This window comes from Thalassophryne amazonica, chromosome 10, assembly GCF_902500255.1.
Source record: "Thalassophryne amazonica chromosome 10, fThaAma1.1, whole genome shotgun sequence".
Taxonomy (NCBI): Eukaryota; Metazoa; Chordata; class Actinopteri; order Batrachoidiformes; family Batrachoididae; genus Thalassophryne; species Thalassophryne amazonica.
In genome coordinates, this window is record NC_047112.1 from 99,770,036 (window position 1) to 99,792,304 (window position 22,269).

A 22,269-nucleotide genomic window follows, 5' to 3' on the forward strand; every position below is an offset into this window, starting at 1 on the left:
TTAACAAAACACTGGTTTTAATTTGAATATAATATAAATACAAAAGACCCACAAAGAGGAAAAAACGAGAGCATTGCTCAGTTCAAACCCATAACTACCAGAACTGTATCTCTATCCAAACCTGGACCGAGTGGCACTTTGCCCACCCATATATATATATATATATATATATATATATATATATATATATATATATACATATACATTTTCTTCCGCTTTGATCGCCGGGGCAGCAGCTCAAGCAAAGCCGCCCGTTGTTGCAGAGGTGTGTCAGCCAAGACAGTCCCACAACATCCAGAGACTTAAGGTACTCGGGACGGATTTCATCCACCCCAGGAGCTTTGCCACCGAGGAGCTTTCTGACCACCTCGGTGACTTCGGCCTGGGTAATGGATGAGTCCGCCTCTGAGTCCCCAGTCTCTGCTTCCTCTTCGGAAGACGTGATGATGGGATTGAGGAGATCCTCGAAGTACTCCTTCCACCGCCCGACAACATCCCCAGTCAGGGTCAACAGCTCCCCACCCGCACTGTAAACAGTGCCGGTGGAGAGCTGCTTCTGCCTCCTGAGGCGTTGGACGGTTTTCCAGAATCTCTTCGAGGTCAACCGATAGTCCTCCTCCATAGCCTCCCCGAACTCCTCCCGGACCCGAGTTTTTGCCTCTGCGACCGCACGGGCTGCAGCACGCTTGGCCTGGCAGTACCTGTCAGCTGCCTCTGGAGTCCCACCTACCAACAAAGATAAGTAGGACTCCTTCTTCAGCTTGATGGCATCCCTTACTTCCGGTGTCCACCACCGGGTTCGGGGATTGCCGCCGCGACAGGCACCAGAGACCTTGCGACCACAGCTACGAGCGGCCGCATCGACAATGGAGGTGGAGAACATGGTCCACTCGGACTCCATGTCTCCATCTCCCCCGGGATCTGGGAGAAGCTCTCCCGGAGGTGGAAGTTGAAGACCTCGCTGACAGAGGGTTCTGCCAGTCGTTCCCAGCAGACCCTCACGATACGTTTGGGCCTGCCAGGTCTGACCGGCTTCCTCCCCTCCCAGCGGATCCAACTCACCACCAGATGGTGATTGGTCGACAGCTCTGCCCCGATCTGAACCCGAGTGGTGTTCAGTTGTTGGACTTCTGTGCTAGTCACAGTTTGTCCATCACGAACACCATGTTCGAGCACAAGGGTGTCCATAAGTGCACGTGGCACCAGGACACCCTGAGCCGGAGATCGATGATCGACTTTGTAGTTGTATCATCTGACCTTCGGCCACGTGTCTTGGACACTCGAGTGAAGAGAGGCCGTGCTTCCCGATAACCCCCCTACAGGTCTCACTGTTGCCGCCCACGTGGGCGTTGAAATCCCCCAGGAGAACAATGGAGTCCCCAGTCGGAGCGCTATCTAGTACCCCTCCCACGGACTCCAGGACGGTTGGGTATTCTGCACTGCTGCTCGGCCTGTAGGCCGAGACAACGGTGAGAGACCTGTCCCCGACCTGAAGGCGTAGGGGCGCGACCCTCTCGTTCACCAGAGTGAACTCCAACACATGGCGACTGAGCTGGGGAGCAATAAGCAATGCGACCCCAGCTCTCTGCCTCTCCCTGTGGGCAACGCCAGAAAAATGAAGTGTCCAGCCCCTCTCCAGGAGTTGGGTACCAGAGCCCAAGCTGTGCGTGGAGGTGAGCCCGACTATCTCTAGTCGGTATCTCTCAACCTCCCGCACAAGCTCAGGCTCCTTCCCCCCTAGTGAGGTGACATTCCATGTCCCAACAGCCAGGGGCTGTGAGCATGGACCGGGCCGCTGGGCCACCCGCCCTCGACCGCCACTCAATCCTCTCTGCACCCGACCCCCATGGCCCCCTCTGCAGGTGGTGAACCCACAGGAGGGCAGGCCCACGTTGCGCTTTCGGGCTGAGCCCGGCCGGGCCCCATGGGCTAAGGCCCGACCACCAGGTGCTCGCGCGTGAGCTCCAACCCCAGGCCTGGCTCCAGGGTGGGACCCCGGTTCCGCCATACCGGGCGACAACGAAAATATGAGCCAGTCCCAGAAGATTAATCTTTTGATCCTCAAAGTAGTTTGAGTCTGTAATCCTCTCTACGTATTCATCTAGTCCCTTTTTAACGATAGGCGTGCTGTTCACAGCTGGAACTGTTTCTGTTCGTATCTTCCACATTCGGGCTATTTCAGTTTCCTTATGCTGAGAGTTTATCAACTACCTTTCATAAAGTATTTCTGTCAGATGATACTGCAGTTTTTTGGCATGTCTTATTTTTGTGATCTTGATCAGTATGTTTGATTTACTGGCTGTTACAACTGTTTGTGTGACTGTACATTTTCCACAACATTATTGCTTCATTAGTTTCTGTGAGTGTTTCCAGATGGTGATCATACCGTTTTTCAGTGACATTACTATTAAAGTCCTGGCATATCTTCCAATGCATATGTGATGCTGTCTACCGAGAGAGATTGGGATTTTGGATTTATCTTGCATGTGTTTCTCCTTCACATGACTGTTGTCTGGTTCAGAAAACTTGCGTTGTCCTCTTTCGACTGTTGTGCCACACAGCGCTCTGTGATTAAAAACTCTGACTTGTACAAAATCATGGAATGGATGGTGAATCCACAGTGAACTTAACGTACCTGTTCAGATGTTAAAATGTTCCACACAAGGTGTTTTCATGCAGGTGCTGGCTGTCAGGTACATGGCAGTGTGTGTGTGTGTGTGTGTGTGTGTGTGTGTGTGTGCGTGCGTGCGTGCGTGCGTGTGTGTGTGTGCGCATTTGTGTGTGTAACAGACAAAAAAATCCAAGCTGAATGTGCACTGCACAGAAATATGGAAAAAAGATTCATTTAATATTTAGCTCGTTTTGTCTGCCATGTCGACAGCTTGTTAGTTAATTAATGCTACAAGTTGTCATCATGACAGTAATCAGGGAGCAGATTACTTCAGCAGCTGCAAGTCCAGCGTGTCTGACATGACTCATGCTTTTGGTGTCAGTTGAGCTCTGCTGCATGTCCGCTTGTGCTGAATTGACACTCAGAATGAACCATCAGTCGCAGGAAAAGTATGACAAAGCTCGCTGCCTGATCTCCGTTCAATGTGTTTAACATGTACACAACTTTCTGATGAACTTGGCGGACACCAACTGACAAGGAACTAATTTTGTGCTTTATAACAGCACTTTCTAAAAACAGTTTTATTCATAAAACTCTTGTCAAAAGCCATGATCATTGTGTGTCCATTTGGTGGTCATGGTGCATCACCTGTGCATCATTTGAGCATCTTCCAGCCTTGGAGACTCTTCTGCGTTTGTCGGGTGCAGCTTCGTACTTCACGGTGACCATGGCATGTAGTGCACAACTACAGAGCGTCAGTGGTGTCTCCGGGGATTTTTTTCTTCAGGTGATATGGGGTAACTTGGTATTTTTATGAGGGTGCTATGAAATAAGGGCTCCTGTGTCACGACAGTGCTCTGCTACACTTCTGCCACATTCATGGGCGTGCACACACATAGCCACGTTCTGATCTGCGACAATCACTGATGACATGCAGAATGATTAAAATCATAAACAAACCTAGGCTACTGTTCAATACAAATATCCACAGACCTCCACATGTAGCCTATAGCCTCAAGGAAAAAATGCCAACGGCAGGCAGAGAGAAAATCTTTCACCTAACAGCGCCATGCGCCTGTTGTTGTGGTTAAGAGCAAAACCATCAGTGATTTGGTTGCTGTCCAGAGGCCCTGTTCTCTGAGGGTTAATTGCCAGGAGTGACACTGGGTCACTGGCTTATCCGTCCCCACTGCTGTTCCTCGTGTAGTTCTTTAGGCAACGCAGACTTCTCTTCTTTCCAGTTCCACTCATGCATATATCGGCAGCAAAAACTGAACCATTTCAGCAACTTAAAAGAGACAGCACTCGGCAGGGGTGGTGACCAAGTGGTTAGTGCACTTCAATCAATTCAATCAATTTTTTTATATAGCGCCAAATCACAACAAACAGTTGCCCCAAGGCGCTTTATATTGTAAGGCAAGGCCATACAATAATTATGTAAAACCCCAACGGTCAAAACGACCCCCTGTGAGCAAGCACTTGGCTACAGTGGGAAGGAAAAAACTCCCTTTTAACAGGAAGAAACCTCCAGCAGACCAGCTCAGGGAGGGGCAGTCTTCTGCTGGGACTGGTTGGGGCTGAGGGAGGAGAACCAGAAAAAGACATGCTGTGGAGGGGAGCAGAGATCGATCACTAATGATTAAATGCAGAGTGGTGCATACAGAGCAAAAAGAGAAAGAAACAGTGCATCATGGGAACCCCCCAGCAGTCTACGTCTATAGCAGCATAACTAAGGGATGGTTCAGGGTCACCTGATCCAGCCCTAACTATAAGCTTTAGCAAAAAGAAAGTTTTAAAGCCTAATCTTAAAAGTAGAGAGGGTGTCTGTCTCCCTGATCTGAATTGGGAGCTGTTCCACAGGAGAGGAGCCTGAAGCTGAAGGCTCTGCCTCCCATTCTACTCTTACAAACCCTAGAACTACAAGTAAGCCTGCAGTCTGAGAGCGAAGCGCTCTATGGGGTGATATGGTACTACGAGGTCCCTAAGATAAGATGGGACCTGATTATTCAAAACCTTATAAGTAAGAAGAAGAATTTTAAATTCTATTCTAGAATTAACAGGAAGCCAATGAAGAGAGGCCAATATGGGTGAGATATGCTCTCTCCTTCTAGTCCCCGTCAGTACTCTAGCTGCAGCATTTTGAATTAACTGAAGGCTTTTTAGGGAACTTTTAGGACAACCTGATAATAATGAATTACATAGTCCAGCCTAGAGGAAATAAATGCATGAATTAGTTTTTCAGCATCACTCTGAGACAAGACCTTTCTGATTTAGAGATATTGCGTAAATGCAAAAAAGCAGTCCTACTATTTGTTTAATATGCGCTTTGAATGACATATCCTGATCAAAATGACTCCAAGATTTCTCACAGTATTACTAGAGGTCAGGGTAATGCCATCCAGAGTAAGGATCTGGTTAGACACCATGTTCTAAGATTTGTGGGGCCAAGTACAATAACTTCAGTTTTATCTGAGTTTAAAAGCAGGAAATTAGAGGTCATCCATGTCTTTATGTCTGTAAGACAATCCTGCAGTTTAGCTAATTGGTGTGTGTCCTCTGGCTTCATGGATAGATAAAGCTGGGTATCATCTGCGTAACAATGAAAATTTAAGCAATACCGTCTAATAATACTGCCTAAGGGAAGCATGTATAAGTAAATAAAATTGGTCCTAGCACAGAAACCTTGTGGAACTCCATAATTAACTTTAGTCTGTGAAGAAGATTCCCATTTACATGAACAAATTGTAATCTATTAGACAAATACGATTCAAACCACCGCAGCGCAGTGCCTTTAATACCTATGGCATGCTCTAATCTCTGTAATAAAATTTTATGGTCAACAGTATCAAAAGCAGCACTGAGGTCTAACAGAACAAGCACAGAGATGAGTCCACTGTCCGAGGCCATAAGAAGATCATTTGTAACCTTCACTAATGCTGTTTCTGTACTATGATGAATTCTAAATACCTGACTGAAACACTTCAAATAGACCATTCTCTGCAGATGATCAGTTAGCTGTTTTACAACTACCCTTTCAAGAATTTTTGAGAGAAAAGGAAGGTTGGAGATTGGCCTATATTAGCTAAGATAGCTGGGTCAAGTGATGGCTTTTTTAAGTAATGGTTTAATTACTGCCACCTTAAAAGCCTGTGGTACATAGCCAACTAACAAAGATAGATTGATCATATTTAAGACGAAGCATTAAATAATGGTAGGGCTTCCTTGAGCAGCCTGGTAGGAATGGGGTCTAATAAACATGTTGATGGTTTGGATGAAGTAACTAATGAGATAACTCAGACAGAACAATCGGAGAGAAAGAGTCTAACCAAATACCGGCATCACTGAAAGCAGCCAAGATAACGATACGTCTTGGGATGGTTATGAGTAATTTTTCTCTAATAGTTAAAATTTGTTAGCAAAGAAAGTCATGAAGTCATTACTAGTTAAAGTTAATGGAATACTCAGCTCAATAGAGCTCTGACTCTTTGTCAGCCTGGCTACAGTGCTGAAAAGAAACCTGGGGTTGTTCTTATTTTCTTCAATTAGTGATGAGTAGAAAGATGTCCTAGCTTTACGGAGGGCTTTTTTATAGAGCAACAGACTCTTTTTCCAGGCTAAGTGAAGATCTTCTAAATTAGTGAGACGCCATTTCCTCTCCAACTTACGGGTTATCTGCTTTAAGCTACGAGTTTGTGAGTTATACCACGGAGTCAGACACTTCTGATTTAAAGCTCTCTTTTTCAGAGGAGCTACAGCATCCAAAGTTGTCTTCAATGAGGATGTAAAACTATTGACGAGATACTCTATCTCCCTTACAGAGTTTAGGTAGCTACTCTGCACTGTGTTGGTATATGGCATTAGAGAACATAAAGAAGGAATCATATCCTTAAACCTAGTTACAGCGCTTTCTGAAAGACTTCTAGTGTAATGAAACTTATTCCCCACTGCTGGGTAGTCCATCAGAGTAAATGTAAATGTTATTAAGAAATGATCAGACAGAAGGGAGTTTTCAGGGAATACTGTTAAGTCTTCTATTTCCATACCATAAGTCAGAACAAGATCTAAGATATGATTAAAGTGGTGGGTGGACTCATTTACTTTTGAGCAAAGCCAATAGAGTCTAATAATAGATTAAATGCAGTGTTGAGGCTGTCATTCTCAGCATCTGTGTGGATGTTAAAATCGCCCACTATAATTATCTTATCTGAGCTAAGCACTAGTCAGACAAAGGTCTGAAAATTCACAGAGAGAACTCACAGTAACGACCAGGTGGACGATAGATTAATAACAAATAAACTGGTTTTGGGACTTCCAATTTGATGGACAAGACTAAGAGACAAGCTTTCAAATGAATTAAAGCTCTGTCTGGGTTTTGGATTAATTAATAAGCTGGAATGGAAGATTGCTGCTATCCTCCACCCCGGCCCGTGCTACGAGCATTCTGACAGTTAGTGTGACTCGGGGTGTTGACTCATTTAACTAACATATTCATCCTGCTGTAACCAGTTTCTGTTAGCAGAATAAATCAATATGTTGATCAATTATTATATCATTACCAACAGGGACTTAGAAGAGAGAGACCTATGTTTAATTAGACCACATTAACTGTTTTAGTCTGTGGTGCAGTTGAAGGTGCTATAGTATTTTTTCTTTTTGAATTTTTATCGTAAATAGATTTTTGCTGGTTATGGTAGTCTGGGAGCAGGCACCGTCTCTACGGGATGGGGTAATGAGGGGATGCAGGGGAGAGAAGCTGCAGAGAGGTGTGTAAGACTACAACTCTGCTTCCTGGTCCCAACCCTGGATAGTCACGGTTTGGAGGATTTAAGAAAATTGGCCAGATTTCTAGAAATGAGAGCTGCTCCATCCAAAGTGGGGATGGATGCCGTCTCTCCTACAAGACCAGGTTTTCCCCAGAAGCTTTGCCAATTATCTATGAAGCCCACCTCATTTTTTGGACACCACTCAGACAGCCAGCAATTCAGGGAGAACATGCGGCTAAACATGTCACTCCCGGTCCGATTGGGGAGGGGCCCAGAGAAAACTACAGAGTCCGACACTGTTTTTGCAAAGTTACACACCGATTTAATGTTAATTTTAGTGACCTCCGATTGGCGTAACCGGGTGTCTTACTGCCGACGTGAATTACAATCTTACCAAATTTAACGCTTAGCCTTAGCCAGCAGTTTCAAATTTCCTTCAATGTCGCCTGCTCTGGCCCCCGGAAGACAATTGACTATGGTGCTGGTGTCGCTAACTTCACATTTCTCAAAAACAGAGTCCCAATAACCAGAGTTTGATCCTCGGCGGGTGTGTCGTCGAGTGGGAAAAAACGGTTAGAGATGTGAACGGGTTGGCGGTGTACACGGGGCTTCTGTTTAGGGCTACGCTTCCTCCTCACAGTCACCCAGTCGGCCTGCTTTCCCGGCTGCTCGGGATCTGCCAGGTGGTAACTAACGGCGGCTAAGCTACCTTGGTCCGCACCGACTACAGGGGCCTTGCTAGCTGTAGAATTTTCCACGGTGCGGAGCCGAGGTCTCCAATTCGCCCAGCCTGGCCTCCAAAGCTACGAATAAGCTACACTTATTACAAGTACCATTACTGCTAAAGGAGGCCGGGAATAACTAAACATTTCACACCCAGAGCAGAAAAGTGCGGAGAGACAGGAGAAGCCGCCATGCTAAATCGGCTAAGAGCTAGTAGCTACGCTAAGCTAGCGGATTCCTAAAAACACGCAAAGTGAATAATGTGTAAATAATTTAGAGGTGATTCAGCAGAAGGAGTGCTTTAGTTAAGGCACGTAAAGATTACACTGGGAAACAAATCGTAATCTAGATAACTAGATCAATCTAACTGCGCAGATTAAACAGCTAACAGATACAGAAAAACACCGCTGTGCTCCGGAACAGGAAGTGATACAATACCGCAGTGAGAGCCAACCACCAGTAGAGGCAAGCAAGAGCTTGCCTCTACTTGTGTTAATCTTGTGTACTTGGTTTCAGTACACAAGATTCCTGGTTCAGACCCCACCCCGGCCACATTTCTCCATGAAGTTGCATCAAGGAGGGCATCCGGGGTAAAAATTGTGCCAAATCAACATGCAGGTTGATCTGCTGTTGCGACCCCAAATGAAAACAAGGGAACAGCCAAAGGGTCTTACAGACAGTACAGTGACGACGTCATCAAACATGATGTCGTTGAATGTCGTGTTACACTTGTTTTGTTTAAAACAATCAGTTCTGTTGATATAACATCATGTTGTTAATGTTGTAATTTGGTGTATTATTTTTTTCTTCTCGTTGGTGGTGGGACAAAGCACCAGTGTCCTCCAGGTCAGACTGAGAACCGCAAGCAGACAGACACTGAGGGACTACTTTAAAAAAAAAAAACGTTAAAAACCCCTTAGCAAGTAACTTCCATCATAAGGAATTAATGCATTTTTCAGATGTCATCTTCCAAAACAAAGATGTCATGTGGAGAACAGTTTTCAGCTGTGATGATGAATCCTGGCAACAGGTCTGATTAGAAGTCTTTAATCTGTGTGCCACCCACAGATTTACTTGATAGGGTTGAGCTATACAACAGGCCTGCCCCTAGCAGATCGTGGCCCCGCCATCTTGCTGCAGAGGTCTCGCGCTGTCAGTGAAAAATGCATGCTCTGCACTTGCAATCACTGTCAATTCTCTGGCCGATTTCTCCGCCGTTATTTACATTTAAGACGTGAAAACTTGTGCTTAGGTCAATTCAGATACGTAGATTCGATTTTTGAAGTGAGATTTATCATAACTGTTGATCCTTTCTCGCTATAAGGCTTTGAATTGAGCATAAAGTGGGGCTCCTGTCAATAGAAAGCTCATGTCATCAGTCAACTCACTGGCTGATTTCTCTTCTTTTTTTTTTTTTTCCTCTGCTTTGACAGCAAAGGATTAGAACGAAATCATGAGTGGAAGAGGCAAAACAGGCGGTAAAGCCAGGGCCAAGGCGAAGGCTCACTGCTCTCATATCATTCCCTGTCACCTACAGCTGGCTGTCTGCAATGACGAGGAGCTCATGATACGAGTCTTCTTATTGTCCCGAGCAGCGTTGCCAGCCAGCTCGAGGATCTCAGCGGTCAGATACTCGAGCACAGCTGTCAGGTAAAGGGGGGTTCGGCTCCGTATAGTTGCCCTTCCTCAGCAGACGGTGGACACGGCCAACTGGAAACTGCAATCCAGCACGGGAGGAAGGAGTCTTTGCCTTGGCCCTAGCTCAGCGCTCCAGGTCACGTGACCAAAATACCTGTCTATTGTGGGATTGTCTATGGTGGCACCTGCTTCTGTTGCTACATTGATTTTTTTTTCTTTTTTTTTTTTTGAAGCATTACAGCGCTACATACAGGCCTGGCATATGCACTACAGCATTTTCAAGCGGTTTCACAGGATCTGTGAGAACAGAGACATTTCTTGAGTAGAACAATTTTTGAAAATGACAAAGAAAAAGATTGCATAGGGGAAGTTCTGTTTCAGTGTGGACAAGGCCTTCTAAGAAACCAACATTTGCACCCAGTGAGTCAAAACTTCACACATTCTCAAGAAACATCTCAATCGGCCTCTGCCACTAGATTTTCTTGTCAGATAGTCTGTCAACATCTGTCTTTGGATGATGCATTCTGCACATGGTGATTTATTTATTTATTTATTTGTTTTCAATTAAGCATTTTGATTTCATTTGTTTTCCAATTTCTAACATTAAACCTGCAGATGGTCACTGGGACAGCCAGGATGTTAACAGCCTTTGTTGTTGTTGTGGTTCATCCACCATTCTTCTTTGAATCATCACCAAATTAATATTATTTTTGTCCTCTATCAAAAACAAAAATCTCCAAATTTAATAAAAATCAATGTTTGTGTGATTAATTTTGCAGACGTAGCGTTTCTGTGCGTGTGATAAAAATAAAAAAATGTGGGTTGGGGTGGGGGGGGGCGGGGGACTGTTGATTGAATCATTCTGAGTCCATTAAGATGAAAGAAAGAGAAAATTGATAGAAATTAACACAGTTTAATTTGGGTGCAGAGCTGCATCTGGGCATCAGAGGATTTAAAAAAAAAAAGTATGCATATTGTTGCAGGAGTTCAGCAACTAATCTCGCAACTCTAATCTAGAACATTTCAGGTTTTGATGGAATCAGAAAACTTCATTTTTTTAGTACTATGTGCATTTTCAGGATGGATTATTTTAGCAGTGCAGATTAGATGTTGGTGTGGTGTGTCTGTAGGAATGATGAAGACTGTCAGATTAATTCTTCCTTTTAATATCTCTGGGTTTCTGTTGGATTAGACGATCGCGTAGCATTTGGCTGAGAGTGTGGCCATTTCCTCCGAGTAGTCAGGATTATCTGGTTAATCTGTCATCTAACCCACATCTTGACATGCTAGCGAATTAGGGAGCCTCAACGATTTGCACGTCTTATGTCAGCTGTGACGATGGAGAAACTTTATTTCTCTACAAAAAAAAAAAAAAAAGCTGTTGCTCTTTAAAGTAAAGTTTGTGTTTGAGATGGGACAGAGTTGTCGACATCAACGCAATACAGCCTGAGCAACATCAGTATGGGTTGTGGGAGTACGTCAGGAGTCGTGTGTGAATTTTCAGTGGTGTTGGGAAAGCATGCAGTTGCTTCAGATGGAACTTTTTGTTTTTACTGGCACTTCTGTTTTTTTTTCTGGTGTAGGGTTTAGTATGTAACTTTTAAAAAAGGGAGGTTTTTTGCACCATCAAATGTGTCACTGTAGTGAATGAAGATAACTTTCTCTGTGAAATGTCCACCAGAATTTCATAGGGAAGTGTGACGAACAAACCAGGTAAAACATTCCACGATAGCCACTCTACAGAGAGGTGAACCTTTAAAAAAAATATCTGCAAAACAGGAAGGTTATAAATAGAAGACTGACAGCTGAATCATCAAAGTTCCCCTTTTCAGCTTCACTAATTGAAGATCACCAGCAAAGCTCATGTGTGGTTGAGTCCGATGTCTCCCCTCAACCAAATAAACTAATCCCACTGGACCACAAGCTAATGGAGTTGGAACTTTGAACTACCATCAATATTTCCCACAGAAATTATTTAAATTTTGCCATAACTGTAAAACACTAACCCCTTATGGTTCCTATGGGATCAGTCTGAAGGGTTTTTCACAACAGACGCAACAAATGTGGCATTTTGCTGCCTACAGTCATGCAAAGAGAGTAGGGGTTTTCTACGTTACCATGTTTTGACTGCTGAACAAGTCCAAAAATCACTGTGTTTGTGACGGTGTATGGGTGTAGGAGGGATTGGGTGTTACCACTAGGTCTGCAAATGAAGAACAGCAAAGGAACAGTAAAAGCAGAAGAAACGGTGCCATTTGTGGCGGAGGTCAGCCTGCTGTGAGGAGATACTTTCTACGCAGGGCTTGCCTTTGAAAATGGTTTCAGAGCAGTGTATGCCACTTTGCTTGTCTGGTGTGAAAGGCCCTTGAATATTCTACCACCTAAACTAGTCCCATAGGACCACAAACTAATGTATCTGGAATGTGTGTGTGGGGTGGATTTCTGGCACAATTTTGCATGAAAGGCCTATGCGATCATTGGTTAAACACAACCACAGACCTCTTTCTTGAGCATCTACACCAGTGAAAAAAATGTTTGGTTTTAATGTTCAAGTAGCAGATTTTAAAATGAAAATGCTTTTGATCAAATGAGATCATTTAATAAAATTGTGTGTTTTTGTTATTTTTGCTGTTTGTTAAACTAAACACACAGTTTCACTTCAGACCTGTGATGCATAAACAACAAACTCTTTTTTTTTTTTTTTTTTCCTCCCCCAAAATACACCTGTAATCTCTTCCAGAGGGTGGCAAGGTCCACTTTTGAAGACATTTTTCATATTATTATTATTATCATTCTATATTATAATAGTCGAGGGGCCACTGTGTGTGCGTGTATGACTGATAACGCAGAAACTGGTTTCCGTTTGGTATGCTTATGTATTTTGGGTCAAGGATGAATGCTGCGAAAATGGAAAGTTGATAGAGCCAATATTTTTTGGAGAAATGAGCCATTTTAACAAACCATTAAAAATGGACATTGTGCTGTAATTCGCCATGGGAGATAGGGGATTTGGAGTTTTAAATGTTATTGTGGTTAATGTTAGTTTAACAGTGTTTTTAATTTATTGTGTTTTGCAGTTCATTTGGTTAAGTTTAGTTAAGTGTCATGTTGTCGTAACCAGGGAGTGCAAAGAGTATTGCTTTTGGTGTCTCTGCCACCGTCTCTGTTTATACGTGTGTAAAAATTAAAAGCACCTGCTGGCAGCAGAATGCAGAAAACACAAAAAAAGTCTACGTACGTGTGATTGGAGACAGCTGATATTTGCACTTTGGTACGCGTATGTATTTTGGGTCAACATTGAACAGCACCAAAATGGAACATTGATAGGAATAATATTTTTGAAGAAATTATAGCTATTAGCTAACTTTGCTAATTGCATTCTGGACTAATACACCATTTCAGCAGGGGGCAGTAAATCATCTTAAAAGCATGCGTGAGTTAGTGTGTGCATGATTTTATTTGGTAATTTTTTCATAATGTAATTGTAAATACGTTAAGAATACATGGATGACACAAGAAAGTGAAATCACTTCTTTCCATTGTGGGCCATTTAAAAATCAAATGTCAAAATAGAAGTTATAATAATAATAATAATGATAATAATAATAATACTGATGATGATAATAATAGTGTGTGTATATAATGACAAGAACCTAAACAATTTATAAATACATTAAGACAGTAAATTAATGTTTAAAAATTACATAATTAACAGGAAATACAACCTCAATTCCAATGAAGTTGGGACATTGTGTAAAATGTAAATAAAAACAGAATACAATGATTTTCAAATCCTCTTCAACCTATATTCAACTGAATACACGACAAAGACAAGATATTAATGTTCAAACTGATAAACTTTATTGTTTTTGTGCAAATATTTGCTCATTTTGAAATTGATGCCTGCAACAGGTTTCAAAAAAGCTGGGACAGTGGTATGTTTACCACTGTGTTACTTCATCTTTCCTTCTAACAACATTCAGTAAGCGTTTGGGAACTGAGGACATTCTGATTGTGTATAAAAGGAGCATCCCCAAAAGTCTCAGCCGTTCACAAGCAAAGATGGGGCGAGGATCACCACTTTGTGAACAACTGCATGAAAAAATAGTCCAGCAGTTTAAGAACAATGTTTTGTCAACGTTCAAATTGCAAGGAATTTAGGGATTCCATCATCTACAGTCCATAATATAATCAGAAAATTCAGAGAATCTGGAGAACGTTCTACATGTAAGCGGCAAGGCCAAAAACCAACATTGAATGCTCGTGACCTTCGATCCCTCAGGCGGCACTGCATGTAAAACCGACATCATTAGGATCTTACCGCGTGGACCCAGGAACACTTCAGAAAACCATTGTCAGTTAACACAGTTCATCGCTACATCTACAAGTGCAAGTTAAAACTCTACCATGCAAAGTGAAAGCCATACATCAACATCCAGAAATACCGCCGCCTTCTCTGAGCCCGAGCTCATTTGAAATGGACAGACGCAAAGTGGAAAAGTGCGCTGTGCTTGCGCATCTGTGATGGCACCATCAATGCTGAAAGGTACATCCAGGTTTTGGAGCAGCACATGCTGCCATGCAAGCAACGTCTTTTTCAGGGACATCCCTGTTTATATCAGCAAGACAATGCCAAGCCACATTCTGCACGTGTTAAAACAGCGTGGCTTCGTAGTAAAAGAGTGTGGGTACTAGACTGGTCTGCCTGCAGTCCAGACCTGTCGCCATGTGCATTATGAAGCGCAAAATATGACAATGGAGACCCTGGACTGTTGAACAGCTGAAGTCGTACATCAAGCAAGAATGGCAAAATTGGCAAATATTTGCACAAAAACAATAAGGTTTATCAGTTTGAACATTAAATATCTTGTCTTTGTGATGTATTCAATTGAATATAGGTTGAAGAGGATTTGCAAATCATTATATTCTGTTTTTATTTGCATTTTACATAACGCTCCAACTTCATTGGAAATGAGGTTGTAAAAGGGTTGAGTTCCTCTCCTAAAAACTGTTGATGTCTAAGGTTCTAAAAACATTCTGGGTTCACATGCCATTCCAACTCATTATACAAGCTTTGTTTAATTTATTACCACCCTTGAAAATGTCAGCTACCTATTTTATAAACACTAGCCAATCTAGAGCCTGTGGATCCCCATGGGCAATGAGAGAGTCTATATATTAAAAGCCAAGTGCCCTCTGTATGTGTGCCTGCATGTGTATGGCGTCAGTTAAGGCGAAATTAGCTATCAGTAAACAGTGAACAATGGACGTTGATAATTCAATTCTGGACTCACATGTCATTCCAACTCATTATAGAAACTTTTCTTAATTTATTACCACCCTTGAAAAATGTTAGCTACCTATTTTATAAACACTACCCAATCTAGAGCCCGTGGATCTCCATGGGCAACACACTAGTAGTAGTAGTAATAATAATTTTAACAGCTAAAATGTTTATATCAGTATTACTCTGGGCCTCAGTTTTACTATGGTTCTGGACTAAGTTTAACTGATGGGACATATAAAAGTATGTTTAGTTAATTTAACTTTTCTGCATAACTAAAGTGGGACCTGAAACAGTGTCTTTTTTAATGTAATGTCTGTGCTCGTGGCTCAGGCATTGCTGGGTCTGTTCTAGTGTTAAAGGACATGTCACACGTGTTTAATGTCCCAGTTAGCAAGATAACATAAAAGTACTCATGATTGTAAGTCTGTCCGGATGCATGCGCTAATAATTAGTGATTGCTGATGTATTTGATTCCTCTCACTCTGAGCATCAGCAGGTGCATTTCCTGAACACGTCTCACTCGGCATTTCTCGATATTATTCAGCATGTGACGTACATTTTAGAATGAGCAGAAACATCACGATGACTGACAAAGGGAAGCGAAGCTGCTCCGTCCAAAAACGAAACGTCTGAGCTTTCATTCGAAAGTGATGGCTTGAATTTACAGACAGAGGACACACCCCGAAACACTGAGCTTTTTCAGAGTGTCAGTTTTTCAATCAGTCAATTTTATTTATATAGCGCCAAATCACAACAAACAGTTGCCCCAAGGCGCTTTATATTGTAAGGCAAGGCCATACAATAATTATGGAAAAACCCCAACGGTCAAAACGACCCCCTGTGAGCAAGCACTTGGCGACAGTGGGAAGGAAAAACTCCCTTTTAACAGGAAGAAACCTCCAGCAGAACCAGGCTCAGGGAGGGGCAGTCTTCTGCTGGGACTGGTTGGGGCTGAGGGAGAGAACCAGGAAAAGACATGCTGTGGAGGGGAGCAGAGATCAATCACTAATGATTAAATGCAGAGTGGTGCATACAGAGCAAAAGGAGAAAGAAACACTCAGTGCATCATGGGAACCCCCCAGCAGTCTACGTCTATAGCAGCATAACTAAGGGATGGTTCAGGGTCACCTGATCCAGCCCTAACTATAAGCTTTAGCAAAAAGGAAAGTTTTAAGCCTAATCTTAAAAGTAGAGAGGGTGTCTGTCTCCCTGATCTGAATTGGGAGCTGGTTCCACAGGAGAGGAGCCTGAAAGCTGAAGGCTCTGCCTCCCATTCTACTCTTACAAACCCTAGGAACTACAAGTAAGCCTGCAGTCTGAGAGCGAAGCGCTCTATTGGGGTGATATGGTACTATGAGGTCCCTAAGATAAGATGGGACCTGATTATTCAAAACCTTATAAGTAAGAAGAAGAATTTTAAATTCTATTCTAGAATTAACAGGAAGCCAATGAAGAGAGGCCAATATGGGTGAGATATGCTCTCTCCTTCTAGTCCCCGTTAGTACTCTAGCTGCAGCATTTTGAATTAACTGAAGGCTTTTCAGGGAACTTTTAGGACAACCTGATAATAATGAATTACAATAGTCCAGCCTAGAGGAAATAAATGCATGAATTAGTTTTTCAGCATCACTCTGAGACAAGACCTTTCTATTTTTAGAGATAATGCGTAAATGCAAAAAAGCAGTCCTACATATTTGTTTAATATGCGCATTGAATGACATATCCTGATCAAAAATGACTCCAAGATTTCTCACAGTATTACTAGAGGTCAGGGTAATGCCATCCAGAGTAAGGATCTGGTTAGACACCATGTTTCTAAGATTTGTGTGGCCAAGTACAATAACTTCAGTTTTATCTGAGTTTAAAAGCAGGAAATTAGAGGTCATCCATGTCTTTATGTCTGTAAGACAATCCTGCAGTTTAGCTAATTGGTGTGTGTCCTCTGGCTTCATGGATAGATAAAGCTGGGTATCATCTGCGTAACAATGAAAATTTAAGCAATGCTGTCTAATAATACTGTCTAAGGGAAGCATGTATAAAGTGAATAAAATTGGTCCTAGCACAGAACCTTGTGGAACTCCATAATTAACCTTAGTCTGTGAAGAAGATTCCCCATTTACATGAACAAATTGTAATCTATTAGATAAATATGATTCAAACCACCGCAGCGCAGTGCCTTTTAATACCTATGACATGCTCTAATCTCTGTAATAAAATTTTATGGTCAACAGTATCAAAGGCAGCACTGAGGTCTAACAGAACAAGCACAGAGATGAGTCCACTGTCTGAGGCCATAAGAAGATCATTTGTAACCTTCACTAATGCTGTTTCTGTATTATGATGAATTCTAAAACCTGACTGAAACTCTTCAAATAGACCATTCCTCTGCAGATGATCAGTTAGCTGTTTTACAACTACATCCAAAGTGGAATGGATGCCGTCTCTCCTAACAAGACCAGGTTTTCCCCAGAAGCTTTGCCAATTATCTATGAAGCCCACCTCATTTTTTGGACACCACTCAGACAGCCAGCAATTCAAGGAGAACATGCGGCTAAACGTGTCACTCCCGGTCCGATTGGGGAGGGGCCCAGAGAAAACTACAGAGTCCGACATTGTTTTTGCAAAGTTACACACCGATTCAATGTTAATTTTAGTGACCTCCGATTGGCGTAACCGGGTGTCATTACTGCTGACGTGAATTACAATCTTATCCAAATTTACGCTTAGCCTTAGCCAGCAGTTTCAAATTTCCTTCAATGTCGCCTGCTCTGGCCCCCGGAAGACAATTGACTATGGTTGCTGGTGTCGCTAACTTCACATTTCTCAAAACAGAGTCGCCAATAACCAGAGTTTGATCCTCGGCGGGTGTGTCGTCGAGTGGGGAAAAACGGTTAGAAATGTGAACGGGTTGGCGGTGTACACGGGGCTTCTGTTTAGGACTACGCTTCCTCCTCACAGTCACCCAGTCGGCCTGCTTTCCCGGCTGCTCAGGATCTGCCAGAGGGAAACTAATGGCGGCTAAGCTACCTTGGTCCGCACCGACTACAGGGGCCTGGCTAGCTGTAGAATTTTCCACGGTGCGGAGCAGAGTCTCCAATTCGCCCAGCCTGGCCTCCAAAGCTACAAATAAGCTACACTTATTACAAGTACCATTACTGCTAAAGGAGGCCGAGGAATAACTAAACATTTCACACCCAGAGCAGAAAAGTGCGGGAGAGACAGGAGAGCCGCCATGCTAAACCGGCTAAGAGCTAGTAGCTGCGCTAAGCTAGCAGATTCCTAAAAACACACAAAGTGAATAATGTGTAAATAATTTAGAGGTGATTCAGCAGAGGGACTGCTTTAGTTAAGGCATGTGAAGATTACACTGTGAAACAAATCGTTATCTAGTTAACTAGATCAATCTAACTGCGCAGATTAAACAGCTAACAGGTACAGCAAAACACCGCTGTGCTCCGGAACAGGAAGTGATACAATACCGCAGTGAGAGCCAACCACCAGTAGAGGCCCGACAGGTTTTTGGAAGTAGTAGAGTTTTTGGAAGCTAAAGTGTGGTGATGCACTTTTGTGTGTATGCTGGTTTACTGAAGCTGTGTACATGGACGTGGAACATCTCCATGAACCTGTTTTTAACAGACTTCCTGACACAGAGATAGATTTGTTACATTGGAAAAAGTCAGAATACATTATTTCCAGGATATAATGGACTTTATTTAACGTCTCACAATTGTGAGAGAACTAAAGGCGGAGCTGCAGCCGGCAATCATGCGTGTATGCTTCTTTGATCGTGTGGATGTTACATTTGGAAAACAATCTAGAACTAGGTCAGTCTGGCTTGTTCAGGATTTTCCCCCTCTTGTCTTTTTTTTTTTTCCTTAGTGGAGCTGGCAAGCTTTTTTTTTTTTTTTTTTTTTTTTTTACTTTGAGAGAGTTGAATTTAGCAGCCAGTCTGCTCTGTGTGAGCCTGATCCCATCAGATCTCAGACGCTAAGCAGTGCAGGACCTGGTTAGTACTTGGATGGAAGACCTCTTTGTAACACCAGTGGCTGTGTGTGTTTCTCCAGGTAAAACTGGAGTTGAGTCAGGAAGGGCATCTGATATAAAACTTGTGCCAAATACCAATGTGCATCTAGCTGTATTCGCTGTGGCGACCCCGAACAAAAAAACGGGAGCAGCCGAGTGGACAACACCAACTTTGAGAGAGTTGAATTTGGATGTGGAAAGTGTGTGTGTGTTGCACAGCTCGCTGCTCCTCTCAGCTGTTTTACTGCTGCTGTGAACATGAATGAGTGTCTTCAAGATGTTTTTTCCCCAGCAACAGATGCATCTTTTTAGATTTTATTAATAACACTTGTAATTAATCATGCACAAAGCTGAGCCGTGAGCAGAAATTGTTATTGACAGGCTGGATTTATGACTAATTGCCACGGGCGCACTAAACCTTCTCACTCAGAGCTGCTCCTTTTACCGTGACTGCATCAGAATGAACAGTTTTCACTTAAAAACGAGTCATTATAACACAACATCACACCTATGTAAACTTTGTAATTAATCTATGCCTCAGTTTTTAATGTTAGCTGCTACATTCCGGTCAAGTGCATGCTGGGAGGCTTCTAAAAGTCACATCACCTGTCGGAAACACATAAGTACAAATTATATATATATGAAGCTGGCTGGGTGAGGGTGTTAATATTTTGAGTGTAAGTCAGAACTTACAAGGACCAAGTCACAGGTTTGCCATTCAAAAAAAAAAAAAAAAAAAATCTGAGGTCATCTCTGTGGCAGGTAATATCTCAGACCCCAAATTCTTCTAACAGATTGCTAAAATACAGAACTCCAGTCACCTGCTCATTTGTTTGTTTGTATCTGAAACATGTATGGCCAAAGCTGTGAAATGCAGAACTGAAAGTGGCATGAGGTCCTGCCAACCAGGAGGATGGACTTAAAGGAACCAAGGATCTGTGTTGGGGGCATTTGAAATCATATTACAAGGTTCTTCCAGGTATGAATATGGGAAATATATTGTAGTATTTATAATTACAAGTGGCTATATAAATGTTTTGGGACTCCCCCCCACCCAAAAAAAAAAAAAAATACTGTGGTTTTTAACCTATTTTTGGGTCACCCCAATACTCCCTGTACTTTGAACTATGGCTATAGAGCCACAAACTAATGGAGTGTGCTATTAAATTTCTGTCCATGTTTGTGGAAACTGTCAGGAGAAAGTGAATCTCAGTAATGATGATCCCTGCCAAAAACACTGTTGTTGTTTTTTGGTCAGTCCAAGAAGAATGGGGTACTTTATTCTGAGTGCTACTTACAAAAATGTGCTTTTGGACACATTGCTTTAAAAAGGTGTTTTTTGTTTTGTCTTGTTTTTGGGGGGGTTGGGTGTTTGAAAGTTGTCTCAGCAGAGTGTTGTAGGTGATGGTTCAGGTTGTTTTTGTTTCCCTGCTACGTCTCAGTGAGAGGACGGAAGGTTTTCATGATCAAAAGGTTAATGAGGGACTAGTGGAACAATGTTATGCAAGCGTGTGCATGTCTGTGAAGAGATGCAGCTGGTCCACACGGTTTCCTATCAGCGGAAACGTGTGCTGCTCCGTGCGTTTGTCTTCTGGGCCCCCAGCAGTCACATCTTAATCTCAGGTCACTCCTCCCAAATCCTTCCTGACATCTTTGCACCTCTTTGTTTTTGCGGGTGCTCTGACATTCTGGCTCACTTCCACCGTCTGTCTGTCTGTCTGTCTGTCTGTCTGTCTGTCTGTCTGTCTGTCTGTGTGTGTGTGTGTGTGTGTGTGTGTGTGTGTGTGTGTGTGTGTGTGTGTGTGTGTGTGTGTGTGTGTGTGTGAGAGTAACAAAGTTGAGATTCTTGACACATTCTGTGCACATGGGCTTGTTCTTTGTCCACCTGTTGTCTGTCATTCTGAAGTGCTGGTTCTGCTGCACCGCTGTGATGGAAAATGTGTTTAGCTTGCGCTCATTGTGTAATAAGGTGTGTGTGTGTGTGTGTGTGTGTGTGTGTGTGTGTGTGTGTGTGTGTGTGTGTGTGTGTGTGTGTGTGTGTGTGAACTGAACCATCGACACAGCAGCAGTTGGTAGTTTGGGCTTTTAGTTCTAATCTTTTGCCTTTTGTTTCTATCTACAAGGATTATCTTCGTGTGTGCGTGCGTGCATGCGTGCATGTTTTTTTGTTTTTTTTAATTGAGCTTAATCCATCGATGATTGTTGGAAAACTATGAAGATTTTACATATAAATTTTTTTGTTCGGTGACTGTCAAATTTTGGGAACTGTTGTTTTACACATTTTAATTATGGAATTAATTTTTTTTTTTAAGTCTGGCTTCAGATTAACATTTTTACAGGTATGCATTTGAAATCAAGAAATAAATTATATTTATTATTTAATTATTAAAAATAACAATATTTAAAAAGATGGTAAACCCAAACAGCAGAGCAACAGTAAACAAAACTTCGTGGCAATACTGTGGTGACAAGGAAGTTCATATCTTGATAAACTCCTGCACAGGATGGTGAAAATGGAGATAAGTGAACAGGCGCAGTCTTGATGCACACTGTTTGACAGATGCTGTATGGGGTTGCTGCAGGAAGCTTCTGCCGGTCAGAATCTTGCTCTCCTCCTCTGTTGTTTGTCCACATTTTTTAAGACTTCCTGTGTGAATCATTTCTCACCTTCTGGCCTTTTTTCTTGCTTGTTCTTCCTGGGTTTTCCAGTCCATAAAGCAGCTTTTAATGTTGTGCTTCGGGAGGTCCTTGTTGCTTTTTTTTTTTTTTTTTTTTTCTTGCCCTTCTCATGACAGTTTTCCTTCCCTCAGTTGGGAGTAGAAGATTTGCTTGGGAAATCTGCTGTCATCCACACTAACGATGTGACCCACCCGCCAAGGCTGGTTCTTGATGATGACACTCGATGCTCTGGGGTGTGGTTTCAGCCAGAACGCTGAGGTTGGTGTGGTATTCTTCCCACTTGATGTGGAGAGTATTCCGCAGGTAGCATTGGTGGAATCGCGCAAGGGTCTTCAGGTGGTGGCGGGAGGTGGTCCAAGTTTCAGATTTGTACAGCAGGGTTGACATGACAGTGGCTTTGTAGATGAGGATTTTTGTCTTGTGTCGAAAGTCTGTTGTTGAAAATACTGGTGCGAAGCTGGCCGAAGGCAATTCCTGCACACTTGAGTCGGTGTTTGCTCTTTTCATTGATGACAACGTTTCACACATGGCTGCCGAGATATGGA

General features: G+C 42.8%; 1 protein-coding gene across 1 annotated transcript in view; it reads left to right on the forward strand.

The window, feature by feature from the left end:
* slc9a7 (solute carrier family 9 member 7) overlaps nucleotides 1–22,269 on the forward strand; it is a 152,597-nt gene that overhangs the window by 87,755 nt on the left and 42,573 nt on the right. The gene's annotated exons all lie outside the window — the stretch shown is intronic.